Here is an 11,720-nt window from a genome sequence, read left to right as displayed (position 1 = left end):
CTGACGTCATTTCCAGACAACAGCAAGCGGCAAAATGTCACGCCCGAGATGGATGAAAGCTAGTTAATTCTGCTGCTCAATTGATCTTCCACAATACAACATGAATCAGAATGGTGTGTTTATTCAGTATATTTGCACAGAAAATATGAATGTAAAAAATGTTTTACTTCCACTTTAAGTGAAGATGAACCAACCTTTATCCAAGGAAAGGAGACAAATTACCCTGAATCATTTAGAACAGCAATATTCAAAGAAACAGAAAACAACATTTACAGACTATGTAGAGATTATTCTTTTTTTATTTTGTATTTTATATATAGGCATAAAAATACAAAGTCAGTTAAACAAAAAGATCATTAAAGTTTACCGAAATAACTTGAAAACTAAAAGAAAAAGTAAAACAAGTCCAAATAGGAAATGCAGACCTGTGTGGGAGAAAAAGGAAAGAGAGAAGAAAAAAAAGCTTGAGACTTTTTTCATTAATATTTATCCAGAAAACAGCGCACAATCACAATGGGTGACCTCAGCGGCGAAAAGAATCAAAGAATCATAATCCATAGTTCCAAGGCTTTTATGCCTTTCACATTTTGTGGCATTTCTTGCACAGTATATTTTCTGACTTAAAAAAAGAAGAAAAACGTTTTCGAGTGTTCAGAAACATTTGTGTATGTGGCACTTATCCAATAAATTGATCATATGATCATATTGATCATATTAAACTGTCACTGAAGTCAAACGGTGTTTTCAAATGAAAAGAAAAGACTCAATTTAGTTCTCACACAAATCAAATTCAAAATCTTCCATAATTTATTAGAGGATGGGCATTTCTGAGAGAAATGGAAACACATCTTTGACAAAAACCACAAAAATATCTTTATATTCCCATTTTAGAAACACTACATGGGCACATTCTGTGAGACATTTGGAAAAAAAATGTTTTGTTTTGTTATCAAGATAATCTTCTTCAGGTGAGGTCCTAGTTGAATTATTTTGAAACAATGCCATCCTTACCTTTGTTCAATGCATGAACATGACAGGCTGACATCCAATTGAAGAAAAAAACTAATCTAGCATAGACATACATTACTGGACGCAGTAATGTGCTATGAGAGGAAGAGAGTCAATGTTAGGAATAAATCAATGTAATATCAACATCTAGGTTGTAAATGTAGGTCAGTGCTCCTGTAAGTGTCCGGCTCAGCAGGGAAGGTTTTGCTGGCCCTGACTTCTGACCACGGTGTTTGATTATGGGAGTGTAAGCGGTTCGTTGGTGTAGGTGTCATTACATTTATACATGACCCCCGGCGAATACAACTCCGGCTCGCCTCGTTTGTAATTCCCAGAAACAATGTGGCCTCTCTTTTCTTCGCATACACATTTTCCTTTCTCGGAAGACGCGTGCGTTTAGGGTCGTGTGCCCTCTTTCCTGTGTGTTTGCGCCCCCGCTGGGAGCACACACGTGCGCTCGCTCGGTTTACGTTCTGTGGAGGCAAGGCAGCCGGTCCGGTCAGGACACACATGTATCCATGCTGGGATCAGAGCAGCAGAGCATGATTCCGATTTATCCTGACTCCACCCGCTTACCCCCCCAAAATGCCTTTTAAAAACTACCAAATGCATCCCGAGAACACCCCAGGTAAACATCCTCTGCAATCATGCACACTAGGGTAGATTTTGGAGGACTGGTTCAACCGAAAATGTATGTTTTGTCATTTCTTTTTGCTTCGACAAGAGTTGAAATGTCTTAAAGCTCTTGATGTTCCCCTCAGCATCTAATTGTAAAGCATACTGGGGTTTTTTAGACTGCAGCTGCACTCACAATGACTCAGCCTACTTTGAAAATGACATTTAAGAGGAAAGCAACTTGTGATTTAGCCAAAATAATGTGGTTGTTATCTGGCAGGGGGGTGCCGGGGTATTTGATGGAGACATTTTATGACAGTGGTTGTGATAAATCCTACTTTTTCTGGTTGTAAGGCAATTTTACCATGTTAGGAGAAAAAACAATTATGTAGTTAGAGTAGAAAGTAGTTTTACAAAATTAAAGTCTGACTAGGGCAGCAAGGCAGGAGACTGCCCGTCTGCCTCAAAATGCAGAAGCTAAACCATATAGCTTATGAAGAAAAAAAAAAACAAGTTCATGAAAACAAAGTTCTAATATTATGTTAATTATTTGGGGGGGAAAAAGTCAATTACAAAATTTGGTGAAATCCTTTTTACAATTTAGAAGATTAAAGTTGAAAAACGAAAAAATAAATTGTACAAGAATTGTGACATGGGGTAAAGAAAATACATTTTAGAAAAACCGTCATAATGTTAAACATAAAATGTAATGTTCTCAGAATAATGGTAACATTGAGGAGTAAATCATTTTATCTGAAAGCCATCAATGCGAAAAACGCGAAATTTTACAAGAATACAATTGTAATATAACCATGAGAACAGCATTGTATTACTTCAATTTTGTATCAACATCCATTCCATATATCATGGCAAACGAGCAAACAGGGTTAATTGTGTGCCTTCTCAATTGTTAGGCCTATCTGTCACAAGCATAGAAAAACAAAGATGCAAAATTTTTCCTAATATCATTTGTAGACCAACAAATTGAACTTGGATGAAAGACCTCTCGTGAAGGCGCACAGCACTCTCTTTGGGAAACACTGGTGCACACGATCCCTTGTTAGTTGCTTAATGGATGGCTGATGGCTATAATAGTTTTCTTGCTAAAGTATCCTGTTGCGGAAACAAGCAAATCACCATGGTGACCTACGCCACAGAGTGCAGGTGGAGGGCCCTTGAAGGTGCATTAGGACCTTCTCGATATACAACTTGCATTAGCCATCTTTGTTTCAGCCATGACCGCTAAGAGCCCCGAGAAGTAGCCTCAAGTCGTCGTATTTTGTGAAGAAGACGTGCACTTGAAAAGGACGCACATGGGCATGGTCTACGCTACATTATATCATTGCACTATCCCTTTTAATTGACGTGCCTAGGAACTAACGAGAAGCGTGAGTGAAACTCCAAAATCAAAATGCTGTAAGAATATTGCAAGAAAGTAACTATCGTTTCCCAAATTTCCGACATTATAATACAAGTGTCACAAATCTATCTATCTATCTATCTATCTATCTATCTATCTATCTATCTATCTATCTATCTGACTGTATATATATCTATATCTATATCTATATATATCTATATATATATATATATATATATATATATATCTATATATATATATATATATATATATATATATATATATATATATATATATATATATATATATTTATATTTATATATTTATATATATATTATATATTTATGGGACGCATAATTTCAATTCAACTTGCGTCCCTTGGATGCAACGTTTCTTTGTAGGGGCATTGCTAAACAGTTGTTTCACATGAGGCAAATTGCAGCCTGCAACGGGGAACATCCTCTCAATATGACTTGTACTCTTTGGCTGCCTTAACCAATCATGTTCTCACGTTTACTTTTTGGTTGACTATCTTCTTGATGTGATTCACACTTACTAACATGTTTTACAAATTACTCCACCATGTCTGTTCTGATCTCGCAGGTCATGTTTTCTTGTTTTTACCCGAGATTTCGTTGTCATGAGATTTCGTCTGCAGGCTCTGGTTGTAGAAAAAAAAAGCCTCCTAAAAGTGCTATCTTTAGGCCCAAAACGTCAACTCAGCAATTTTGTTCGTATCAGTGAAAAGTCAAGTAATACACGATCAGACAAGAAACAAGCCAAAATGTTGACATATTGAAGCTGAACAGACTTTTCTAACAAAATGGACCATTAAATCAAACTTATGAAGAAAATGATGACAGAGACCACATGTAAATTCATTCTATTATTTTAATATTTTAGTGTGACATTTGGCAATATTTGTTGCTGGTGTGTGTGTGTGTATATATATATATATATATATATATATATATATATATATATATATATATATATATATATATATATATATATATATATATATATATATATATATATATATATATGACATTGACACTATCATAATTTTCAATTCAGAGTTCCTGGTGCATTGTGTGATTTCATTTTAGTGTGTTGCTTCCCCTTTTCTTGTCTCATCATCTCCCTTCTTGCCTCGAAATTGTTTTAAATTAAGGAGCAGATGACACCCGAAGAGCTTGTTTCCTTCACCCGAAGATGTTGCTGATGGGTTATTTCTATTAGCGTCATATTTATTTGTTGTGCCTCCCTTGAATAATATGATGGACATGTAGAAGAAAATAGTTATATTTGTTTTTTAATATATTAGTAACCATGTTCATACTCCTGCATCTGAAGAATGCAACACTCTGGTGTAGCTTCTCAACATGCAGAGTGTGCTATAACATTCTAGTAGAGCTCCGTTATGAAGATTGCAAAATGATTACTGACACCCACTGTGGTTTTTGTCAACGTATCTGAGTATTTATGAAATATAAATGTGTAACTATTTGGCTACCTTTGTTCACAAATGATGCACGATGACATACATATACAACATACTGAATTATACACTTGTGGACAAAATTGATGATTATTCTTTGCTAATGAAAGAAAAAGTTAGTGGTCACAGTAATGATTGGAATCTAATAATATAAAAAAAAACATCATAAGCATCAATGAAAAGCAGGTATGCTTTTGAATGTGGGTTAAAAAGAATTATCTAAAAAAAAACTTGTGAAACAGGAAACAAACAGATGGTAACTCTTGAAAAGATTAAATAATTTGATCGTGGGCATATGTTTGAATTCAATCTAGGTGTGTCTTTTAAGTAGTATCAAAGATCTCTGCAAATGTCAGCCAAATTAAAGAATGACAAGTAGGCACCGTAATGTTTGGTGACATGGTGTGTATTCGCGTTTAATAATAGACACGCCATTCTCGGAAAAAGGCTTTAAGTCACTCTCTAAGCAGGTTGACGATCGTGTGGCTACAGCTGTATGTACAGCACCTGTGTTATTTCGACATATAGGATCTGTTTGACGAGATGTAGTGTAACTTCCTGGACATGGCTGCAGGAAGAAAATTCTGGGAACATCAAAGCAACAGATAAAAACTAATGATAACACAAGTGCCTAGAAAAACTCGACAGGAATTCAAAGTGAACTCCAAGGTCATGCACACCAATTTCAGACCGCACTGTCCTTCGTTGTTTGAGCTAAGATGAATTTCATGTGAGTTGACCAAAGAGGACCCCAATGTTAAAATAACACATACAGTAACTATGGTATATAACGGTACCAGGGAACTAAATTCAACAGTTTTCCCTACCAGCAGCAGTTTAGCATGAATTGAACAATTCATCAAATAAGAGACTTAAAGCACAGGTAGTGTTTTGTAATATGGACATTTCAATCACGATAATGATTTTTTTTGTTTGAATTCATGGCAGGTTTCGGTGATCCTTTCCGTCTGTTCATAAAAATCAATATTTCAGGTTTATTCCCAGATATTTTGAATCATTCTCACCCATAGTCAGTTGCCTTAGGCTCCAGCACATCCATGACCCGTGTGAGGGTAAGCGGTATGGAAAATAGATGGTTATTTTAGCTAATTGGTAGATAGGTGTTTGTATTTGTCAAGAGTTGATGGGGTTGACTAAAGCAGGGGGGGGCAGGGAGTGCTCGTAATTTTTTTTTTTAATTTGATAAAGACAGAAACAAATCAACACTATTAAAACTAAATAAAAGGTTCCTAAGAAACCCCAGATATAAACCCCCTACATTGACACTTGAAAAAGGGACTCGGAAAACACAGGAATTAAACTCAGACATTACAAGGGAGTGGTAACGGCGAATTGCAGAAGACAATGACTGAGTGACAGCAAGAACGATGACCCGGCAAGAAGTGAAAGGAAACAGGAAACTAAATACAACCCAGAGTGATGACACAACGGTGAACACCTGCACAAGACACAAGTGGTACAGGGAGCTGATTGGCTTACACAGATGAGCAAATTGACAAGGACAGGTGGACACAATCAAACTAACAAGGGAACCATTAAGAACTAGGAACAAAGCAAAACGCATCACAAACCCGGAACATGAAAAGATCATGACAAAACCAAACCAACATGACCACAACACATAACAGTAGTGAAGGAGAAATCAAAGCTTTTATGATCCTCTGAATCAGTCTGAACGCCCCACCCTAAACTACCTGGTGTTGACACGTCAACAGTCGCCGGCTGCACTGGTGGGACGTAGCAACTCCTCCTTTCCGCGGTCATGTGACCTTTCAACGGTTACAATGCAGGATTGGAAGAACGTATCGTGATACCTTTGCCGCGAGCGCTCGGCAGGTGTTGAGCGTGACGTCACACGATTTTGCACCCTTTACAACGGGTCATCGGAACCACATCTTGTAATACTTCTGCCGCGGGTGCTCGGCACTTGAGTTGAGCATCTGCTTCGAGTATAACATCGCTAGTTACGACACGGGATCGCAACAACGTATTGTGATACTTCTGCCGCGAGCGCTCGGCACTTGAGTCGAGCATCTGCTTCGAGCGTAACGTCACTACATAACAGTATCCTGTCTTTAATCCATTTAATACTTTTTTTAATTCAAGGGGGGAAAAAAATCAACATGGACTGATGTAAATGCTTACAAATGAGACCCTGCTCAAATTTAAGGTGCTTCTGACTTACCACAATGTTCAGATGCTCTAAAGGGCTTTTCCTGCCATTTTTGGAGTCACATTTTATATCTGTTTTACTTACTGTACATACAGAACTTTGTTTTATTTATGATTACAGTACTTCAAAGGCATTGAAGGAACCGTTTCGCATTTAAATGTCAGTATTAGCCGGTTTGGCTTCTTCATTCACTTGCCTGGGGTACGCTTTAGCAAGCTGCAATCCTCGTGAGGATAGGTGACCATTTCAAGGAATCGGGTGTGCCGGGAGGACAGAAAGGGCGGCCCTCAAGGGTTCTTGCAAATGGACAGTTAATGTCTCTGGTTTGCCCTATTTGTTTTATGTGCCGGGGCTTTTTCCCCCCCCTGAATGTCTCAATACTTCTGGCACAGGTTGATATTTGCCAAATCCTTTGCATTCGCGTTTGCTTGTAGCAAGCATAAAGCGGAGATTTGCGTCGTCACCCTACTCTATTTCCTGCCAAAGACGGAGCAGGTGCGATCAGGGGCGGAAGTTCTTTCTGATTGGACACGTCAGGGGGGCGCCCGGGCTGAAGCTGCTGCTCCCTCCAACCGACCTCGCATAAAACGATAGAAAATGGTTGAATGGATAGATGGAGGTTCCACTGGGGGAAAATGCAAATGGGTAAAATTGCAAATGCTCAACTGCAAACAATCTCGGCGAGGATTCAGTCTAAAACTACATTCACTAATCTATTCAAAGCATTTCTTTTCTTTTATTGATAGTGTAGCATTGGTTTTGTCTAACCTTGAGTTTCATAAGGTTTCATTGTCAACAATTTAGCCAGTGCTGCAGCCTTGAGACCCACAAGGCCACGTACCCAGGTGCCCAGATAATATGCCCACACAAAACCTACAGTACATTGAGATTAGTAGTTCCCTTTTTATGCATTAAAATGATGAGCCAAACCTTCCATTTCTTTTCATTTTCCGAGAGACATTGGTAAAGGTCTGTCTTAAATCATGATACTTTGTTGCAAAATCTTTTTATGTAGGAGAGGGCCCAAAACTTCCTATACCCCCTTGTCCTATACCCAATTTTCAGGAGTAGTTTGCATTCCTCTTATGCAGTGGTACTGAAATGGGGGCACTGGTACCTCTGGGGGTACTTGAAGGAACTTCAGAGGATACACGAGATTTTAAATCAAACAAACAAACATCCTTTGAAAATAATGATTGAATTAATTACTTGTTTCAGGAAAATATAAGTTCATAAAATTATTTTTACATTCAGCAGATTATTCAAATTCGTTAATGTAAAAAGCCAGATTCTTCTGCATAGGATTTGGACGTTAATGCATAGAAATAAAACACTAAAATCTTGAGCACTTGTCTCATTTCAATTTTCATCTTATGTACAACTTTTGGTTGTGTTGTCACCGTACAGATGGAAAAAAAGCCCCTCCCCTACCCATAACGACCCAAAACACACCACCAGAATATTAAATTGTCTGTGGCAAGAAGTTGAAGGTTTTAAACTGGCTAAGTCTGTCTGCACAATTAAACCCTACAGAGCATACATGTTTTGCTGAAAAAAAATACTGAGATGTTCTCTTACAGATAATGTTGTCTTCTAAGTTTTGTGATGCCATATAGAAACAGCACCTGAAAATAAAAGCATAGAGATTGATTTCTTGTATCATTTGATGTCAAATACAACTGTTTAAGCAACAGCTAAAATAGAAGGATCTTTCCCACTACTTCGTAAAATCATAATAAGAATCAAAGCAAAGAATATTGCAAAGCACGGTTGAGAAAGACCTCTTGACGTGTTTACAAGTATTAACCACAGAGACCCCATAAGATGAAAAAGAGGACAAGTGAGGGAAAAGGAGACACTTGAGAGTGAAGTGCAAATGATGACGACGGGTGTGTAAACAATGCCGTCAAAATGTCATTTTTAAAAAATAATATTACAGCTCCATTTTTGTTCCCCTCAGCAGCAGCAAGAGTGTGTCATTCAAACAGAGCTTCAATAGGGGTCTTATATCACTTGTTATGTTACACTTCCATGGACATATTTGAGTTTGCACAAACTTCCCCATTTCTGGCAACTATCCCTCATTGCGTCTTTAAGGTGCATACATCGAGAGCAGGAAGGAAGACTTCCTTTCCTCCTTTGCATTCCTTGTCCCGATGGCTTCCTGCATGCAAGTATGACCTTTCCAATCGTATCTGGTCTCATCAAGCAGAAGACATTAAGTCTCTCCTCTCACACACACACGTACACACACACACACACACACACACACACACACACACACACGCACACTTACACAAACCCTGCAAACAAGATGACACGGTCACTCTCAAACATGACCGCAGAAAAGATCAACTGGAGTAATCTCCCATATGAATAAAACATGGCAAGCCTTGACAGTAAATCATCTGTTGTTCATGTGCTTACATGATATAGCCGTCTGAAATAATATGAGTGACAATTATTGCTGCTTTTATGGCAAAATACAGTTTAATGCAACATGTTGTGGAACATATCACAAATAGATTATCCGGAAGATAGGATCTTTTCAAATTGTTTGACAAATTGTTCATTGATATACAGTAATTTTTCAGAGTACATTTAAAACATATATACTATATTTAATACATATATACTATACATTGTAAAAAGACTATATTTGGTCTCAGTCTGAACAGAGTAAAATTTACACTTGAAAATCTTACTTTTAAATTTTAATCTGTTTGGACTGGGGACATAAGTCTTTTTCGAGTAAAATGTACTCTATCAATCTGAAATTTATTGTGTAGAGCGGTTGCTCGGAATATATTTTGTGTGTGTGTGTGTGTGCGCGTGTTCCCGTGGCTATACTTGCAAGAAACACTTTTGAGTTTTCTACTGACATAGTGATGACATTGTGGAGAAGTGAGGAAATTTAGGCCAGTCCTTAATTGTTCAGACCTCTTTTTGAGGAGCGATGGACTGTTGTGGCCCCCTGCAGTGTCGGCAGATCGAAAAACTACTAAGAACACGCTGCTGCAACGCCAACCTTCTGCGCATGTGTTTGATTTAGTACTACTCCATGCCAAAGGCGGCAATAGTCACTGTTCCTACCCAATGATGTACATTTGGCACGATGCATGGTGGGATGCCTGACGTGTCTCCCGTAGCTTTACTTGTGCAAATATACAGACTGCTTGCCTTTTCACTCACGCTGGATCTCCTTATGTTCTTCTTTCTAGGTAGCCATTACGTTGAACACCAAAGTTGGGATGTTTAAAAAACTGGAGAAATGATGCTGTTCTTAATGAAGGTGCGCATTAGGTTTCAGTTGTCTTCATGAGGGTTGCGGAGCCTGCCCCAGCTGTCTTCAGATAGTGGCAGGATACACCCTGAAACGGGTGCCAGCCAATCACTGGGCACACAAGGCCAAAAGAACTATTCAAAGTCACTAACACGCCTAAGAACAATTTAGAGTGCACAATATACTGTACCTACCATGCATGATTTTGGAATGTCGGAAGAAACTGGAGAACCTGGAAAAAATCCAGAGGCACTAGGAGAACATGCAACCTCCAAATAGAAGGCGAATGCACAATTTCTGCATTGTGACGTGCTAACCAATCGCCACTGTGCCACCCACCAGAAAAGATGTTATTGCAATGAAGTGTAAGTATAATAACAAACATTAAATCTGGTTTCTGCCTACCTCACCTAAAGCATGAGCAGAGTCTTTGAGAGCATTTACTGGGGGGGAAAAATGTATGTCGGCTGTCTTCGTGGAATGTGTTGTCAGATTAGCAATAGCTAAGAGGGTTTGCTAAAAGTTAACCACAAGACAAAATGTACCTTTTTAAAAATGTCAGAATATGATCATTTTGCGACGCTTGGTCTGTTTTTGGACTATGTTGTACGCTATAGGCTCATGCAGGGTGAGATAATAAGAAAGTTGTCGACATAACCCTGAAACATGCAGTAGTTCTCCTCCACTTTTTGTCCACCTTCTATTTCTTTTCTTGTGCTTGATAATAATAAGTAAGGGCAGGAAACAAGAGGTGGTGATGTTAGAGTGGTGTAAGAAAGAAAAGCACTCTGTGCAGCTTGTCAAATTAAGTTCCTAATGACCAGCTTGTCAGACTGCTTCGTCTGCGGATGAGTAAAAAAAAAAAAACGACAAGTGGGGGAGCAAACCATTCTCCTCCTTGTCATAAAAATTACTCGTTGGTCTCTTTACATGCTCTCTCTCACACTCGTCTCTTTCAACAACTGTTTGGCTGCTCGGGCGCACCTGTATTCAAATGGTCGTAATGACTTGGTAGTATATGAGCGCGCCGCGGCGGGAGCGGCCCGTTGCATTGTGGGCTTGTCAATCGCTTGTCTGCATTCTTTCAAAGTTGCCCTGTGGAGCTATAATGGGCTTTTCCATTAAGCCTTGTTAATGATTATTCACCTGAGCCTTCACTGAAATGTCACAGAGGATTAATTGTTTCTCCTCAAAAAACGAAAAAGAAAAAAAAAACTTTACAATCCTTATGGCATTTATACAAGAACCACACTGACAAGGAGAAAACTTTTTTTTTAAAAAAAAGAGCGTTATTTCTTTACAACAAATATAAGTCAAAATTCCAATCACTGTTGCAGAATTGATTCTTCCCGAGTGACTACAGCATTCCCTAGATTATTGAGGGGTTTATAAACGCACATCCACACACGCACGCACACACACACGGTTCCGACCCTTCTCATGACTTGCTATATTTAATATATTTACCTTTCGAATGCGAAATTGAGAATAAATTTCGAGCTGCTGATTATTAGTTGCAGTCATATATTCATGGAAGCAAAACAAGCTCTGCACTCCGGCAAGCACATGTGAGTGTGTTCGGAAATACAGTGCAACCTGAGTTTTCTGCTTCACTCAAGACGGTACGGAACACGAGACCTCAAGACGGTACGGAACACTAGACCTAATACTTTACTGGGGCACAAATAATTCAAGAGCGCTCACAAAGTGTGGGGGAAAAAACATTCAGAACTTATTTATCATAAAAAAACAAATAGTT

This window comes from Hippichthys cyanospilos, chromosome 1 (genome assembly GCF_059441005.1).
Source record: "Hippichthys cyanospilos isolate Australia breed blue-spotted pipefish chromosome 1, RoL_Hcya_1.0, whole genome shotgun sequence".
In the NCBI taxonomy this organism is placed as follows: Eukaryota; Metazoa; Chordata; class Actinopteri; order Syngnathiformes; family Syngnathidae; genus Hippichthys; species Hippichthys cyanospilos.
The sequence above is the reverse complement of the archived record's forward strand: the minus strand, read 5'-3'. Positions refer to the sequence as shown.